This window comes from Ambystoma mexicanum, chromosome 11 (genome assembly GCF_040938575.1).
Source record: "Ambystoma mexicanum isolate Mex_15411 chromosome 11, UKY_AmexF1_1, whole genome shotgun sequence".
In the NCBI taxonomy this organism is placed as follows: Eukaryota; Metazoa; Chordata; class Amphibia; order Caudata; family Ambystomatidae; genus Ambystoma; species Ambystoma mexicanum.
In genome coordinates this window covers 1,381,742,026-1,381,761,489 of record NC_090934.1, presented here as the reverse complement: position 1 = coordinate 1,381,761,489, position 19,464 = coordinate 1,381,742,026, and the positions used below count along the sequence as shown (strand labels likewise).

At 48.7% G+C, this 19,464-nt stretch overlaps 1 protein-coding gene across 2 annotated transcripts in view; it reads right to left on the bottom strand.

Moving 5' to 3' along the window:
* PDE8A (phosphodiesterase 8A) overlaps positions 1–19,464 on the bottom strand; it is a 1,868,130-nt gene that overhangs the window by 160,274 nt on the left and 1,688,392 nt on the right. The gene's annotated exons all lie outside the window — the stretch shown is intronic.

Genomic DNA, 19,464 nt, shown 5'->3' with positions numbered 1-19,464 from the left:
AATGAAGTACACTTGGCGATCATGGAGATCATGAAACATTGAAAAACATAATAGGGATAGTGAAGCTGAGAAAGAAGGTTACATTGCAATTCAATTCTGAAAGCCTTTTCTCTAATGCTTGGTGAAAAGTATGGTGTGAGAAACTACACACTCTACTATGTAAGAAGACCTGTACGCTCATATGGCTTACAACAATACATCTTTCACCAGGTGTACAACTGGTCTGGGGTAAGCACCTCCCCCCCCCTTGACAGTCTTCAGTAGTATGTCCAAACTCATTAGCTCTATCAATGACTCAATTTTAAAAATGAGCCACGTTAATGACCTCTTACCAAAGTCAAGGGAATAGGTGGGTATGCTCGTTGATCCACTTTATGATGGACAGTGCTCGGAGATGCACACGTTACTTACCTATAATAATGGCTCCATCACATGGCGATATTGGGGAATACCCCATATTGATGCAGATGAAGTTGAAAGAAAACATTCCATTAGCCAGTTATGTTACAATACAGAGTCTATCGGTACACAGCCCTGTTACAATTTGCAATGCTACGCTCTAAAGGGTTTCCACCTTCAGTTCTCCGCCTTTGCCTTTATTCATTTATGTATTTTATTGGACATTTGTATGGCGCCTATTCACAAGTGTTTCCAGGCGCCACGAGACAAGAAGGGGGAGGGGGAGGGGAAACATGGGATATCATATGAAAAACAAAAACAAGAAAAAAAGAGACTGTCATAGTGTTGCTGTTATATAGGGAGAAGTCCAAAATTGTGGGTAGTGCTGTACAGGCCAAGGCGGAAAATGCCAGGGGACAGAGGGGGGAGGGTAGGCAAAGTGCAGTGGGTAGGCAGACTGGGTAGGGATAGTCTGGGAAAGGGAGCCCAAGGACAAGTGCTGGTGAAGGATGCTTGGAAGGACAGGGGGGTGGTCTAGTCCCTGTATGATTCAGAAGGGACCAGGCCCCAGTCACAGTGGCAGGTGTAGAGTTTAGCAAGTGAAGGGGAGATGGAAGGCAGAGGAGAAAAGCAAGGTGTTGAGAAGTTTCCGCAAATTAAGAAAATCTGGCTCAAGTCTGATGGGGAGAGGTAGGCTGTTCCAGAGGGAGGTGCCAGCCGAGAAGAGGGATCCACCTCCCACTCACTGCTTGGCGAAACGTCTGACCTGCAGAGAGTTGGAGCAAGAGGACTGAAGGATTCTGGATGGGTGGTATTTAGGAATGGGAAGCTGGATGGAGAGAGGTCCCAGGCTCCAGACAGCCTTGTGGATGATGCAGAGGGTTTTGAATTTGATCCTTGCAGTCACCAAGAGCCAGTGGAGAGACTTAAGGGCTGGAGAAATGCAGTCCCTGGGCTTCAGGCCAAGGATAAGTCTTGCAGCCCTATTCTGGATTAGTTGGAGGGGGCGAAGGGAGAAAAAAGGAAGGTTGAGGCACAGGTTGTTGCAGTAATCAAGTTTAGAGGAAACCAGGGCTCTGTAGACATTGAGCTTCTGGGGGAAGATGAGGAAAGGGAGAGTGCCCCTAAGGAGATGGAGCTGAAAGGTGGACTTCTTGGCAATGGAAGGCTAGCCTCCTCAACAGTCATGGCACTAGATGACCAAAACTCTACAGATTCCCAAAGCGCATTTCCTTAATAGCTCTACTAGTTTACAGGCATGAAGAGACAAACAAAATGGGCCATCACGCTAAGCAATATTATTAGGGGTCACCAGCCTTCCCAACCGGTCTTCAGCAAGAAGGAATGAGTAAATCTGAATATAGTCTTTGGATATTTCCACATGGCCCCTCTCAGTAATGGTAAACTTGCTCTCAAAATTACATTTGAGGATTCCGAACAAATAACTGAGAAGTTATAGTTTTTAAGAAAGCTTTTTCAACCTTAATTTAAAAAAAGGAGTTTAGTATCTTCAGCCTAAAATATCCTAATTCAATGACGCCCTCTCGCCAAGGAATTCTGATTTGAGATGTTCGTGGTTGCTTAAAGGAGATGTGTTTTCACATACTGCTAAGAGCCACATTTCATCTTGTCATTTCCTCCAGAATGCATCTGAATCAGTAAGGTCCCCAGTGCTTCCTTCGTACGAGTCACAGAAAAAGGTTCAACAAAGCACACTTCACTGACACTCAGAGGAGAACTCCCCATAATTGAAACTTCAAAGGACTAGGTTCCAGGGGCAATTCCTCCTCTCAGTACTTACTATGATGAAGCCCCATGTCTTAGGTTAGCTGATGAGGGTGGGGAAACAATAGGGCCTGGGTACAACCACCTGCTAAGTGATGTAAATCCCAGGCGAGGAAAAGGGAAGGTGTCGTAGGGTCCCAAATCCATTGCTAACCTGTGGTGCCCAGTCTTTTACCTTAATCTTTCTTTTACCTTAATCTTTCTGGTAGATCCTATCACTCACCAGTCATGTTAGAATACCCACCCTCCCAATAACTTTACTGTCAGGATTCTCAAGAATTCTCATTCACCTTGCCACAGTTCACCTGAGTCCTCAAGTTATGGTGTCTACGGTCTTGTGCACAAGAAAAACAAGTTATGACAGCAGAGCATGCAAGAGAATCAAAGGCCCTAGGGTCCAGCTGTCTGCAGACAACAGGTATTCATCATTGTTTCATGTCAGACGGACAGACAGCTACTTCTATTTGATGATCAGTAAGAGGACCAGAAGAGCTGCTTTGCTAACTGCCAGCATACCATGAAGGAAGCAGACAGCAGCAGCAGTTTCCAGAGTGGAATGATGGGCAAGATGGAGAATGCCCCACATAGCCACACTGATACGTGGGAGCGCAAATTCCCATTTCTGCAACTTGAGTCCCGAGTTTTCCGTTGGTCTCCCCTCCCATGCCCTTTTCACATTCTGCACCAAACAAATATGCTAAAGGCATTTCACAAATCAAAGCTTGGTTCCATGTTGATATTCGTTAACATTTTTTGGCCAATATGTTCTGCACCATGCATGCATAATGCATACTTTGCTATAGGCAATAGGCCAAAAAAAACAAAAGTGGATTTCAAGCCTGAACTACTGGCCCTTAAATCGCTATGGGGAACAGTCAAAAGAGCGCACTGTGCCACAAGCGAGTCAGCAGAAGCAATATACACAAGTTGTTCTCCTCAGGGAGTGGAGAGATGCGAGCGTTGCCTGTGGTGCATGGATACAAGGGTCACATCTGCAAGCATGGGGAAGACCTGGCAGAGTTGGCCGGTATCCGTAGAAATTATCGAATACAAAAAAAAAGGTAGAAATTACCTCATTATTATATTGAATTTGGTATATTTTAAGTTAATAATAGGTGGGGGTGGGGTAAGGATATTAGTTAAGGTAAGGGGTGAGGAGGGGTTTGGGGAGTCAACCCCTGCATTATCAAAAAAAGGTGCAAAAAGTAATTTTGGTTTTTTGAACCAAAGAATTTGGTCATTTCTCCTTTCGTTTTTTTTTTTCCTATCAGTTATTTCATGGACAACCGAGTCGGGCGGCTGATATGATGGAGCCCCTTGATTCCAAAATGGTGACTCCACTATTTCTCTTTCCAGTCCTTAGAGCTGTAGTTCTGTGAAGAATAATCCAGCCAGCATTTGGTAAACATACTCAGGGGCAGGGTTCAATGCCAACAGAGTAGAGTAGTTTATTGTTAAACCTTTGGTGTCCCAATTGCCTCACAGGCTTCAGTATAAAAGGAGGCAGAAACACCACCAAGGCGACAGAGTTTGGAAGGAGATCAGAAAAGCAGGAATGTGTGAAATGAGTCATAAAGGAGGAAAGAAGAAGAGCAAAGGAGAAATAGGAGCTCGGGAGTGGGAAATCAAGCAGGAGAAAGGGAAGATGGAAAGGAAGCGGTTTGAGCTCCTGGGCATTCCTGTGTTGCTTTCTTTTCCTTTGAATGCTACACAATTATTTGGAGAGAGATCTTTGTTTTGTTGCATTCACAACTGAGTAGAACTATAGCATGACTGAAACCTATTCTGATGAGTTCAGGGGCTCTTGTGTGTCCTATCTCGCAACAGGATGACTTTTGATCAAACATCCAAAGGCCTCTTATCAATGTCAACATTAATAGATTATGGGGTATCAAAGAGGTATGTAGAAGCTGGAAAGCCTTTATGGGAATACAGACATTTCTCTGCTACATTTTGCAATACTTTAGCACAAGTGATAAGCAGTTGTCCACCGTTCTTTGTTGTTTTCCTCACAACCATAGACAGCAGTTACACAGAACATATTCAGGTCTCTGTGATGCAAACATCATACCTACCATCCTTTACCATTTTAACTGCACAAAAGATGTACAGCTTGAAAAACTGCCCCATTGCAACTGATAGACAGGGGTAACAAAAAGCAAGCACATTCCAGTCCGAAAGAAAAACATCCACTCTGGGATATGTGCCAAATGTCCAACCGCTATCATTCCCATCCCCTTTATCATTAAACACATTACAGAGGCCACCAGGGGGCATGGGCAAGATGGCCGCCTAAGCTCTGAGCTCCGCACCCAGTTCCGGGTAATCCAAGGAGAAGAGACGGAACGGGAGCCCCGCCAACCAAACGACCCCCACCCGACGCCACATGAGATCGTGGCCCCCCCACTGGGTCCAACTGCGGAACCTCTCCGACATCCACGGGCCGAGATCTGCGGCTCAAGGGCCCGCGCGGCCCCTCCCCCACAACCTCCAGCGACACGCTGGGCGAGATATCTCGCGCCGAATCAAGGAGGAGGGAGTCCACCACGGTGAGGGAGGAGGCCGCGGCAGAGGAGACTGGGTGCCGCGGCGGGCACCCAACGAAACGCCGGGGCTCCGTGCCCCACTGTCCACGACAGGCCTCCTGCGGCCGTAGCTACGCGGCCCCGTGGGACGGGCGCCTGGCACCTCTGCCCGCCTCACTCACCGCGCTATTGGTGGGGTAGTGCCACCCCAACCCCTGCAGCCGGACTTGCCTAAGCATTGGGGGGGCCAACGCGGGAGCATGCCCCCCCACACCCTTTCACCACCGGCGCAGGCCGGGAGGGGGCATACGGATCCCCCACAGGGGACACTGCGGAGCAATCTCGCAGGGCGCGAGCATCATGCCTCCTCGCTCATGTGCTGCCTACCCGGGGGCTAACACCTGCCAGAGCCCACCCTGATCCCAGCCACCAGGCGGAGTGAGGCTCGGGGGGCCGACGCGGGAGCACGCCCCCCCACCGACAGCGAGCACTCAAAGGAGGCATTTGAGGCATCAGGTGAGGACCCCACCCACCCAGGCGAGGCCCGACTCGCATCTCCCCATACCCCACTTGTGGCAAAGGTGCATCAGGGGGGACCTCAGACTCTTCCCCCCTCAGTTTGGGCCGTCGCGGGAGCGCGCCCTTGTGCCTAACAACTCGGGGCCACAGGAGGCCACACGTTGCCATCCCCCCTCAGGAACTGAGACCACGGGGGTGGACTACTCAGAAAAGGGTCTTGACCGTAGGGCGCAACATAAAGGACATAATACACGCTAGACCCCCGGATGGATGCATAGGGCACACCCCGCCCCATAGGACGCTGAGTTGTGCCACGTGGCCCGCTAAGACCCGGAGCCCACTCGCCAAAAAACCCAGAGAGCACCATCACAGGGGCACCAATCCGCTTCACGCAATCCTGACTCCCATCGGGTGCCAGTAACCACGATGAACGCATCCCCAACCCCTCTCCCCACTTGGGTTGTTTCCAACACGGCCACAGGCTGAACAACGTGCACCGAGAGAAATCGCCCAGAACAAACACCCCATGAGCTGGAGAGAGAGCCTGTCTAAATATCAATTTGTGGCCAGCGAGGACGCCATGGCTTCCGGAGGCTCACCCACTCCGCCTCCCGACCTGGGCGCCATCCAGAACAATATCCAGATGATCTTGGAGGAGATTCGTGGGATAAGAACCGACATGGGCGCCAAACTGGCCGATCTCACAACCAAAGTCACCACCTTAGAGGACCACATGGAGGGAGTCGAAAACAACCAGCTCTCCACAGCACTCCTAGAGACACAGATGGAAGCCAGATTCCAAGAAATGCAACGGCGCGAGGAGGAACACCAGCTCAAGGTGGATGACATGGAAAATAGGGAGAGGAGAAACAACCTGCACATTTTTGGATTAGCTGAAGCTGAAGCAGAAACTATACAAGGCCTGGAGGGCAAAGTGCACGACATCATAAGAATTGTCATGGGGGCGGACGCCGATAGCGAGATCAAACTCGACAGGGTCCACCGCACGGGCGGAGGGGGCAGAGGCCCACGCTCTGTGTTAGCCCGCCTACACTACTATAAAGACAAAGCCAAGATCCTAGAGAAAGCGAGGAATCTCAGTAACATTCAATACGGAGACTCTAGGGTGTCTATCTTCCAGGACCTCTCAGCCCTCACCCTGGCAATGAGAAAGAAGTGCGGCAACCTCACCAGATGGCTTCAGGGATGGGGGGTCAGATACCGCTGGGGCCACCCCTTCTACTTGACGTTTGAATGGCAGGGGGAGAGACATCACCTAGTCTCGGAAGAGGACATCCAGCGGGTCACAGACGACCTGGTGGGTGACCGTGCCGGCTACTCCGGTGACCGGGGGGGGGGGGGCCAGGACCCCCCACGAGGCCCTAGCGGACTGGAGAAGCTCAGTGGCAAATCAAAGGTCAAGGGGGCCCGCAAGTTCCAAAAAACCAGGCACCCATCTACGGCCTTGGAGGACCACCCGAAGTGACACCACCACCTCTGCGGAGGGGGAGGAAATTCTCTTAGGCCTATCGTCACTGGACTGCATCACTGGTGGAGTTGAGGGCCGGAGGCACTACGGCCACATGCCACGATGGCACAACGTTTGGCCCGCGAGAGTACAGGGCTGGTTTATGTTCACCAAAATGTTGATAATTCTGTTAAGCGGACCCATGTAAGGGTTTCGAGTTTGAGGTTACAGAGGGGTTGGGGGACCACGGTTCCGAGATCCCACCTCGGGCACTTGAGCCGAGGTTTGAGTGGGGTTGCCCCACATTAAAAGAAGGAAACAGGATTCCCTAAATACAAGAAATACCCGGGGCTGGGGTAAGAGTCCTTGGTGGTTCGTTGACCAACCCCGACATTTGTTGGTGGGACGTGGACGGACGCCTTACAAAGCGGGGCAATGGGGGGGGAGGGCATGGGGGAGGGGAGGGACTGAGTTAGGGGTGGGGGGTGGGGAAGGACCAACGGGGAGAAGATGATGGAGACACGAAGAGGGGATCGAGGGGGGGGTGTTCTGATCGATCCAGAGCCCAACATCCAACAACGGGCCTCACACCAAAACTACATCAAGGAGCAAAAGGTGGTAGACTCCAAAGATGACCACGGTTGAAGGCAAGATAGGCACACTAAATGTCAAGGGCCTAAACTCCCAAAACAAAAGATCGCTGACTAGCAACATGTTCCGCAAACAGCAGCTAATGGTGCTCTTCCTACACTACACTATAAACAGGGGAAAGAATCACCTATCAGGGGTAAGGAAATAGGGTCTAACTATTGGGCCTCTCATAGAAGTTCAAAGAAGGAAGGGGTTGGGATCCTCCTGAACAAAACATTCCAGCACTCAAACATAGAAACCAAGAGGGGTTTCGGGGGGAGGTTCTTGGGGATTAAGGGCACCTGCAAAGGCGAACGGGTTACCCTAGCCACCCTATACGCTCCCAACTCAGGCCAGATACGGTTCCTGACCCAGATCCTAGGGGTAATGGACAAGTAGGCAGAGGGAGCCATGATACTGGGGGTGGATTTCAATCTTATCAAGGACCCTAAATTGGATTGGTGGACAGCGAGAGGGGCGGAACAAAAGGGGATCACTAAAGATAACCTAGCACTGCAGACCCTCCTAAGAGAACACTTCTGGACTGACGTCTGGCGTTCAGCATACCCGGGTCCGGGGGGATACACCTTCTTCTCCCCCCCCCCATTACACATACACCAGAATTGATTTACTCCTGACCTCAGAGGAGGGTGGGGGGTGGCCACGGTCCCAAAGGTTGAAACAATAACTTGGTCTGACCATGAGCTACTAGTGGCAACCTGGTCGCTGCCCCTCTCCCCCAGATCTTCACGCTGGCGATGTAATGACACTCCCTTGAGGGACCCAGTGTTTAAAGATTTCTTGAGAAAGGAAATGGAGGCATATTTTGATACAAACGATAACAGGGAGACGGATATGGTGACAGTATGGGAGGCAGCTAAGGCCACCTTCCGTGGCCTCCTCATGACCGAGGGCGCCAGACGCAAACGGGAGAGAAGACTTATAGAACACAAGTTACGAATGGAGTTGAAGGCCCAACGGGCCAGGCTCAACCAGGATGGAGAGGACAGGGTATCCCTCCTGACGGAAATGAGGGAGAAGAGACAGGCATTACATACAGTCCTCATGGGGGAGGTTGTCAGGAAAATGAGGTCCACGAGGCAGAGGTACTACGAAAGGGGAGACAGGGTGGGAGCACTCTTGGCACCTAGGGCCAGGGGATGTAGACTAGAGAGGAAGGTTGGGCCAATCAGGGATAGTGAGGGCAACAGGCACAATAAAAAAGGAGAAATAGTCGACTCCTTCGCCGTTTTCTATAGGGAACTCTATACAAGGCAGGAGGGGGAATCAGTGGGGGACATGCGGGCATATCTGAGGGAACACCCACTGCCCTGGCTGACTGAGGGGGAATTGCAGGAATTGGAGGCAGACATAGTTGCGGCCGAGTTCAAGGCAGCCATAAAAAGATTGAAAGTTGGCAAGGCCCCGGGGAATGATGGGTATACGGCCGACTTTTACAAACAGTTTCAACCTACACTAACGGAACCTCTAGCCAAGTTATTCAACCAAATCAGAAACCGGGACACAATCCCCCCACCTTCCAGCAGGCCCTCATCACGGTAGTCCCAAAACCGGGTAGAGATCTGGAGGAGTGTGGCTCCTACAGACCAATTTCACTCCTGAATCTCGACGCCAAGATCTTCGCCAGAGTGCTCGCAACCCGCCTAGAGAAATGCCTACCTCGCTTGGTCCACCCGGATCAGGCTGGCTTCATACTTAACAGGCAAGCCTCTGATAGTATGCGTAAAACTCTCCACGTGCTAAACTCCAAGATGACCCGAGATGAGGGAACCCTGGTGCTTGCCTTGGACGCAGAAAAGGCCTTCAACAGGGTCAGCTGGGCATTCATGGGGGAGGTCCTCTCGGCGGTGGGAATGGGCCAGAGATGGCTGGGCTGGACGTCGGCATTGTACTCATCACCCACGGCCAGGGTAGTTGCTAACGGTATGGAATCGGAGGCCTTCCCTCTAGGGAGAGGCACGGGACAGGGCTGTCCTCTGTCCCCCCTGATCTATGCCCTGGTCATGGAACCCTGGGCGATTTCAGTAAGGAACAATGAATCGATCAGCGGAGTGCAGATGGGCGACTCCCACTGCAAAATCAGCCTATTTGCCGACGACGCCCTCCTCTATGTCACCAATCCCTCACTAACGATTCCCCATGTAATGCGAGGACTGGCACATTATGGGGATCTTTCGGGGTACAAGGTTAACCTGGGCAAATCAGTGGCATATGTAGGGGGTGACCTATCGGAAGCAGAGACAAAATACGTGGAGGAACTCCCCTTCCGGCTCCAGAAAGATGGGTTTCGGCACTTGGGGATCCAGGTCACGGCCAACCCTGCTGACCTTTTTCTGAACAACTTCACCCCGTTATGGACAGAAGTCAAGAGGGGGATAGAGAGGTGGGCGGGATCGGGATTCTCATGGATGGCACGTCTTAACCTAATCTAAATGGTGGTCCTCCCCAAATTCCTGTTTCTTTTCCAGATGCTCCCCATCCAGGTGCCCAAGACCTTCTTAAATTCAATAAAACGCACCTTACTCAGGTTTCTTTGGGCTGGCAAGAAACACAGGATCTCATATGACGTACTAACACGACCCAAGGAGGACGGCGGGGTGGGGTTCCCGGATTTTGAAACATACTATAGGGCAGCTCAATTGAGGATCCTCGTAGACCATTTTAACCCCGGGACAGAGAAACAATGGGTGGCCTTACACAACAGGCTACTTGCCCCGGTCACGCTTGATGAGTGGCTATGGGTCCCGAGGTCACGGATCCACAGAAGTGTTATAAACCACCCGGTGTTGGGAGTCCTGTGGTCTTTCTGGAGGGAGGGAGGCTACTACAGATGGCTCAAAACCTGGCCCTCCCCGTTGAGCTGTATTTGGGCTCCCCCATTTGTAGATAAAGTGGCTGAACCAGCCGCCTACCAGCGGTGGTATGAAGCTGGTCTCACCAGGGCGGGCCACCTCTGGGAGGGAGGGTCATTCATGCCGCTACTGGACCTGGAGGAAGCCCTGGGTCTGGGAAAACGGTCACCATTCCGCTATCTCCAACTTAAGGGGGTCCTCACTGAGCCTTCATGGGGCGACACCCTCAGGAGGGACCTAACAGACTTCGAGAAAATGATCATCTCCACCCGGGGCTCGAAGGGGGTCATATCCCATCTATACAAACTCCTCCTTTTCTCAACTCCAAGGGACCCCCCGCCAGCACAGACACAATGGCAGAAAGACCTGGGGGCGGCTATAGACGACAAGAGGTGGACGAGGATGTGTATCCGAGCCCACCGCGCAACGACCTCCCCTCAGTACCAGCACCAAGCTCTAAAAGTATTACATAGGTGGCACTATCCTCCACAGAGGATCGCCAGAATGAGCCCGGGTTACGACCCCCACTGCTGGAAATGTCGCAAAACAAAGGGTGATTACATTCACATGTGGTGGAGGTGCCCCAGGGTACAGATGTACTGGAAGGAGGTCCTGTCCTGGATCAGGGGTGTTAATGGAATCCGCAGACCCTTGTGCCCTTGGTTGATTCTCTTTGGGATTGGGGTAGGGGATGACCACGAAGACACCCAGGGGCACATGCTGCAGGTCATGCTAGTGGCAGCCAGGTGCTGTCTGGCCCAAAAATGGAAGATCCCGCATATGCCCCAAGAGAAGGAATGGGTCACCAAGGTGCGGGCCATATATGACATGGAGTTCTTGACTCATGTCCTCGATGAGTCTAGGACCAACGCCCGGCCTAAATGGAGGAACCTACACCTGGAGTCATGTCTGGTCATCAGACCACGACCAAAAAGTTGCCCCACAAACATAAACCAATCTATAAGGGATCCCCTCAATGAGGCACCTACGAACTGAGCCCATGACACGTGTGCACAAGATAAATGAACAGTCGGAGTCTACGAACGAACTCTGAGGGCTTGTTGGACATATTAGAAAACAACACTTGATCAATGGCTAAGAGGGGGTGGGGGGAGGAGGATAAGGGTTATTATTAAAATGTTTCTTTTTCTTTTCTGTAACAATTCGTGGTTGAAATGGCAGACATGATGTAATAACCTACAAAAAGCTAATAAAAATTCTATTTTAAAAAAAAACAAAAACACATTACTTCCCTTTGTAAAGTTCTTTCTGGTGAACATGTTCATTCCTCCCACAGATTCTTTATCTTTTAAAATATTGCCCCAATGCAATCAGCTCCTGAAGCGTTTCTCTTAGCTACTAGGTGGTGCTGTTTTGCTCAACCAATCGGCTGTTGTCGCCTTGACACCATCTTACACCAGATAATGTCACAGTTATACATGAAAAGAGCCTCCAACGCTGGTGCCATTTTCCCAGGGAAGGCTAGACACGAAAGACTCTTAGAGGGAGCATTCTTGCTCTCTCTAAAAAAAATTCTCTAATCAGTTGTGTTCAATTTAGAGGGGAAGGCGGGAGTGTAATGAGGAATCTGTTGGAGGAATTAACACATCCACCAGAAAGAACATTACGTAAGGTAAGGCATTTGTTCTTCTAGTGGGCACATTCATGCCACAGAGTCCTTATCTTCTGAAAGACTCCCAAAGACATATTGCAGACAAGGAGGTGGGAAACAACAAAGCTGATTAACCAGGACATTTCACAGCACATATTTTTGCCCAAGGCCCCTTTACTTCCCAAGGAATCAAGCAAGTAATGCTCAGAAAAGGAGTGGCTAGATGATCATTTAACTACTTGATATATTTTCACAAATGGAACACCTCTTTGTACAGCCATTGTGGCCCCTTACATCTCTTATCAAGTGGGCACAGATACATTTGGGTACCTCTTTCTATGTCAGTCCAAAGGATGGTCCATCTTAAAATTGTTGTTTTAGAAAGTGCCTTACATTGTTTGGGACCAGAAAACCCACAAAAAGTTGGGCTTCTTGCCTGAAATCCTATCCTATAGAGATACAACTTAGTGCTCTCCTGGAAGGAAGAGGTGAGGGAAAAACATAAGTAATTGAACCTCACTCAAAAGGTGAAATTCTGTAACAACTTTTGGTAAGAAAGAAGGCTTGACTCAGAAAGAAACGGAGAAAGGCAGGAGAAAGGGCCTGCTGTCTTCTCAGTGAGGTAATAGCTATTAGAAAAGCATCTTTAAGTGAAAGGAGCTTTATTGAAAAGAATGTATGGGCTCACAGGGAGCGCCATCAGGTGTGACAGGATCAGATTTAAGCCCTAGGCTAGCACCTCAGAAGGCTTAAGAAGGAACGAATAACAGTCCTTTTAAAAAGTGAAGGACCATGGGTGCTGCAGAAGAGGACATTGTTCTGGAGTCATTTTGAACATCAAGAGGGCTGCCAAATCGCCCTTAGCAGTATTCATATTCATGCCAGACATGAAAGCAAAAGCTCCAGAGCTGTACCGCTGAAGCAGAACGACGGGTCGAGCTCCCTGTCCTAGCACAAACTCTCAAACTTTCTCCAGTGACAAGAGGAGATGGGCTTGGTGGACAGACGACTTACAGACAGCATCACACCAAGAGGGTATCTGGTCTTTCCATCTAATGCCATTGCATCTAATGCCATTCCATCAAATTTTTTTCATCTAAAAACTTTGCATCTAATGCACATTTTTGGGGGGTAAAGGGTTATGTTTGTTTAGGCGCATTATAAAGGGTTAAAAAAACAGGGGTTGGGGGGACCCCTACGCCCCCAAAATAAAGAAAAGAATGCATTAGATGCAAAGTTTTTAGATGGAAAAAATTTGATGGAATTTCATTAGATGCAATGGCATAAAATGGAAAGACCATAAACTCACCAAGAGCCTCCTTAGAAAGATCTAAATCCTTACAGTGCAACCTCTCAGTAGTCAGGCATGAAGGTCGAGACTCCTAGTATAAGGGTGAAGCACCCTGTAATGTTATGTTAGCAAATTTGTAAAGCACACTTCCATGAGAGGTATCCTGGTGATAAATATCCAGCAGGCACAGATGAAGGCAAGGAGCTAGAAACTAAAACAAAAAGGGTTTTAAAGCATGTCCAAATTCTAGATGGTTCACAGTGGCCTTAAGTAATTGTGGAATAGAATAGCAAAATTTGGCAGCAGCAACTGAAAAAACATGGCCACTGATTCTCGACTACCTATAACAAGGAATTTGAATCAGACATCTAACCTGCGAATTAAGACATCAACCCGGAATATACTGCTGAAATTTAGCTTGAAAATATTCAGTGCCTTGGCCAGAAAAAGTTTGGTGCACACTACAAAGTGCATTGAAAATGATCTGCTTCTCCACTCAGCGCCAGTGTAGATTATGTAGCACTGGGGAGATAAGGGATGGAATCCAAAAGGGGAGCAGATTCTGTAAGAGTTAAAGGCGATGAATAAGATAATGGGGTTGAGCCAGGAAAAGTGAATTACAATAGTCAATCCGGCTCAACACTAGTGCTGCCACAACTGCAGCATGTAGTGCTGCTGGAAGAAAAGTTAGCACTTTCATAAGTATCTTCAAGTGAAAGTGCCCGGATTGACAGATAACACTGATTTGGGCTTGCATGGACAGAGAAAAGGTAATCGCCACACCCAAGTCCTTAATGTGCAATGGGACAGGAAGAGCCCAAAAAAAGAAAAGCCATGTCTACAGTGCAGTGGCGGAAGAAGAACTCACCACCAGAATCTTTGTCTTGTCTCCATTCAATTTCAGACAGTTGTCGCTCATCCACTGACCCACAGACTCCAAGCTAAGAAGAATAATCAGGTTCCTCGCAACATTAAATTGTACAATAATCTGGGTATCACCAGCATAAGAGTAGCAGCAGAGGCCGTGGGAGTGGACGATGCCGGCCAATGGCTGGATGTAAACATTGAATAAAAGTGGGGACAAAGATGACCCCTGTGGAACACCACAATAGAGAACATTAGGACAGGACCAAAAAGGGGGAAGTGAGAGAATTTGACTTCCATTGGAGAGAAAAGAAGAAAACCAAGATAAAACTGGGACAAAAAGAACAGCATTGGCCAAACGACCAAACAGGGTGAAGTGATAGACCGTGTCAAAGGTGGCTGATAAATCTAAAAGGATCAGCCCACCAACTCCATCCTAGTCGGATAACCGTGCCAAGTCGTCCATAGCTGACACTAGGACACTCTCGGTGCCACGGCCAGGTAAAAAAAAAAAGAATTCTCCAGAACAGAGCTAAGCAACACAAGTTTTGTAAGAAATGGAAGGAGAAAGTGAGGACGGAAATTGGCAATAATCAATGGAGTTTTTTTTTTTTCTTTTCTTTTTTTTTTTTTTTAAGAGTGGGACAACAAGTGCCTGCTTTAAATCCAAAGGAACCCGACCCTCGACACAAGAAAGATTAACTGCTTGAGTAACCCAGGGACTATGTCAGACCTAACCAAGTATCCAAGGGAGAGGTTGACTTCAATTTGGCTGTAGCAGCTAAAATGTGTTCATTAGTAAAGAGGGAGAAAAGAGGACCATGAATGAGAAGACACACGGGCAAAATTATCAGCAGACAAGTCATTAATTTTAGCATTGGACAGAGAGATACTGCAGCGGATGTCTTCAATCTTTTGTATACAAAATCTTGACAGTGAATCACACAGATCCCGAGAAGGAACAATACACTAGCCGAGAAATTAGAAATGGACGGAAGCGAGCAAACCAACAAAAAGAATAAGTTACTTACCAACTGTAACGTTCTTTCAACTGGATGTTCCTCCCACGTATTCCTCATCTTTGATATTCATTTCTAGCTTGCTGGCCTCTGAAATTTTTGTCAGTAGACGGCGCTGCACGTCAATGTCCCTAGAGTCGATGTCCCTCGGAGGCATCTGTATCAGCGTAGGTATAAATAGTCGCACGCAGCGTCCGTTGCTCAGTTCCGTTTTGAAGTGCTGTGTTTGTCCAGGATGAGATGGCTAGTACCTTTGAGGGAGCGTAGGCTGCCACTACAAGGGAAGTTTTACTGCGGGTAAGGATGGGAGAGGCGATAAGGAATACGTGGGAGGAACATCCAGTCGAAAGAACGTTACAGTTGGTAAGTAACTTGTTCTTCGAATTAATTGTGTCCTCCCACGTACTCCTTATCTTTGATAGACTCCCAAAGCAGTAATGTGTACAGGAGGCGGGAGTAAACATTAGTATGGTTTAAGTATGCACAGAGTGCAATACACCTTTTCCGTATTTAGTTTCATGGCTAGTGGAGGAGTCTAGACTATAGAATCTAGTAAAGGTATGTGCAGATGACCATGTGGCAGCTGCACAGATGTCTTTTATTGGAACTCCCCTCTGGAGAGCTGACGAAGCTGCGATACCCCTGGTTGAATGAGCCCTCATATGTTGATGGGGGGTATTTCCTGCCAATTTATAGCATTATTGGATAGTTAATAGTATCCATCTTAAGATGGTTTGTTTGATGATGGCTAGGCCTGGTTTATGTACTGCATACCCCACAAACAATTGGTCTGCTTGCCTAAGTCTTGCAAGTCTGCTGATGTAGAAACTCAAAGCACGCTTTGGATGAAGTCTGTGCAATCTTTCTTCCTCTTTCCCAAGATGAGGAGGAGGGTAGAATGAAGGTAATGTTATTTTCTGCGTAATATGAAATTCTGACACAACCTTTGGGAGGAAATTAGGCTTCACTTGAAGAACTACTTTATCCTTGTGGATAATATTATGTGGAGGCTTGCAAGATAAAGCTTGTAGTCCGCTCACTCTTCTGGCAGAAGTTATAGCCACTAGGAAAACTGTTTTGAGAGAAATAAATCATAATGGGCAGGAATGGAGGGGTTCAAAGGGAGTGCCCATTAGACATTTTAGAACTAGATTTAAATCCCACAGGGGAACTTGAAAAAGAGTTGGAGGGTGGACAACCCTTTCAGAAATTGCATGACTAAAGGCATCTTAAAATATGAGGGTTCCTCAGCCGTGCGTTTGAAAATTGATAGTACGGTGAGATAACCCTTATTTGTGCCGATTTGTAGCCCTGAATTTCCTAAGTATAGTAGTACGAAAGATAATACCGCCGGTGTGTTGCATGAAAAAGGGTCAACATTCTTATCTCTCCACCAGCTGCAGAATTTGCTCCAATGGCAGCGGTACAGTGATTTGGTTGCTGGCCTTAGGGTTGAAAGCAACACCTCCATTACGTCATCCGGGATGTCCCAATCTTTGTATCTCAGCCTTTCAGAAACCATGCGTGAAGGTTGAGAGTTCTGATATCCGGATGGAGAACCTGACTTTCCTCTCATGAGAGAAGATCCTCTCTTTGTGGAAGACGAATTGGAGAACAGATGGACATGTCTAGAAGATCTGGATACCATGTTCTCCTGGACCAGTCTGGGGCAATTAGGATCATGGTTTTCCGGAATCTTCTCAACCTCCTTATTACGTGAGGAATGACGGACACGGGAGGAAATGCGTATAGAAGCGCAAACTCCCAGTCCACCGCAAACACATCTCCTAGAGCTCCTCTCGGGGGAAATTCCCTGGAGCAGTACTGTTCACATTTCCTGTTGAGACTCATTGCGAACAGATCCACCTGAGGGGTTCCCCAAAGGGTGAAGATCTCTTCAAGGACTTCCTGAGCTAGTTCCAACTCGTGGGAGACTGTGGTCTGCCTGCTTAGCAAGTCCGCCGCTGTGTTCTTCTCTCCGGCTGGGTGAACTGCTGATAGAGAAATTCCTTCTCAAAATGCCCAGAAACAGAGCTGCATTGCCTCTCTGCACAGTGGCAGTGACCTTACGCCGCCTCTTTTGTTGAGGTAGTGCATGGCCATTGTGTCGTCCGTCATTATCAGAACATTTTGTTCCCTGTACTGATGGCAGAAAAGCTTTCAGTGCTAGCCTGATTGCTGTCAGCTCTAATAGGTTGATGTGTAGTTTGGACTCCGATGGAGACCAATGACTGCTGATGGTCAAATCGTTGGCATGGGCTCCCCACCCTGTAAGTGAGGCGTCCGTCACTACTGTTATCTCAGGCCATGGTTGCCAATACGGTTCTCCTTTCAAGATGTTCTCCCGACTGGCCCACCACTGAAGGTCCTGTGTGACTCTGTTCGGAATTTGTAGGAGGTCTGACATCTTTCCTGAGAATTGCGACCACTGGGTCCTTAGAGCCCACTGGAGAGACCTAATTCTCAGGCGAGCCTCTGGCACTAGAAAAATGCAGGATGCCATGAGGCCGAACAACCTCAAAAAGTCGAAGGCCGGCAGATGCTGGGCATTTTGAAATCTGGTCACCATCTGTAGAATATCTTGAGCCCTCACCTCTGGTGGCAAAGTTTTCCCAGGGATGTGTTCAGGACTGCTCCAATAAACTGGAGATTCTGTGATGGTATCATATGGGACTTCTTGAAGTTGAGGGGGAAGCCCAGCTTGTGGAGGAAGTGGCAAACACAATCCAGATGATCTCGAGCTTGTTCCGGGGACACTGCTCTGACCAACCAGTCGTCCAGGTAGGGGTAGATATGAATCCCTCCCCTCCTGAGACTTGCTGCCACAACAGCCATTAGCTTGCTGAAAACCCTTGGGGCGTAGGTCAGCCCAAATGGCAGAACCCGAAATTGAAAGTGAGAGCTGCCAATGGCAAACCTCAGGCACTTTCTGTGCTTGAGATGGACTGGTACATGCAAGTTAGCATCCTGGAGGTCCAGAGATACCAACCAATTCTGATGTTGGAGGGCCTGAAGAATCTGTGAAAGGGTTACCATCTTGAACTTGTCTTCCCTGAGGAATTTTTGTAATTCTCGTAAGTCCAAGATTGGTCTCATTCCTCCATCCTTTTTCGGAATTAGGAAATATGGGGAGTACCAACCCTTGTTCCTTCTCTAGCAGGTCCAAAATCTCCTGCATAAGGAGCGGGTCTGGAAACATCAAAGAGTTGTTCCAGGGTGGATGACTCTGAGGAGTGTGTAGGAAAGGCAGGCAGTAACCTTGGGCAACTGTTTCCAATGCCCAAGCATCTGAAGTAATAGCCTGCCATTCTGTCAGATGATGAGTTAACCTGCCTCCTACTGGTGTCTTGTGTAGTAAGACCTCAGAGGGGTTTTGGAGCAGCTGACGCAGATGCTGAAGGCAAGGTAGCACCTGCGGATGCAGACTTGGTACCTCTGCCCCGTCCACCACGGATGAATCCTCTCTGGCCACTTTGTGCTGGCTGTCCTCTGCCTTTTCCGAAACTGGAGTAAAAGCGAAAGGACCTGCCCCTCCAGTGCAGGCCTGTGGGGCGGTTTGGAGTTTGTCAAATTGCAGATCCAAGGGATTTGGCAGCCGCTTTGGAAGTTTGCAACTTCTCCAAACTGTCATCAGCTTTTTTACCAAATTGATAAGTGCTATCAAAGGGCATATTCAGAAGTCTGGATTGCACATCAGGAGCAAAGCCAGATTTCCGCAACCACGCGTATCTGCGAATTGTGGTACTAGCCGCCATGGCTCTGCTGATGCTGTCAACAGAGTCGAGACCGGTTTGGAGGTACTCGCACATCGCATCCCTCCAGTCCTTGGTGATGTTCAAGAAAAAATTTCTCTCTCCTCTCCTTCGGGGAGGTGGTCAGCCACCATTGAAGCACACTCCCAAAGGGTGTAACTGAATATTGCCAGGGTGCAAGTGGTGTTAGCAGACTTAAGAGCCATGCTGCATGCCGAGAAGACCTTCCTGGCCATGGCGTCAAATTTCTTGTTGTCACGATCCTGCGGTATCGTGGGGTATGGTGATTGTCTGCCTGATAAAGTTTCAGTTTTGACTACTAGACTCCCTGGAGTCGGGTGTTTAGATAAATAAGGAGGGTCTGTAGCCGATGTCCTATATTTTGCAAAGTTTTTTACTGACTGCAGGAATTACATCTGGAGTCTCCCAATTTGTGGTTACTTTTTTCTGCAAGGCTGTATGGAAGGGAACTATAGGGTCTTCTTGAGGTCCCTTATCTAAAATGTCTGTTAGATCATCTTGGTCAAAAGTGGGTGTGGGTGTTGTCCACCCCATGTACTCCATTACCCTCAGAAGTAACCTATAATTTCCTTATGTATGGTCACCAGGCTCCAGTTTACTAGAGTCTACCTCTGGAGAGGTATCACGACCACTGGCCTCTTGTAAGGACTCTTGCAGATCCTCTAGCTCTTCCGGTATACATTTCTCTGGCAGAGAAGGTCTTGTA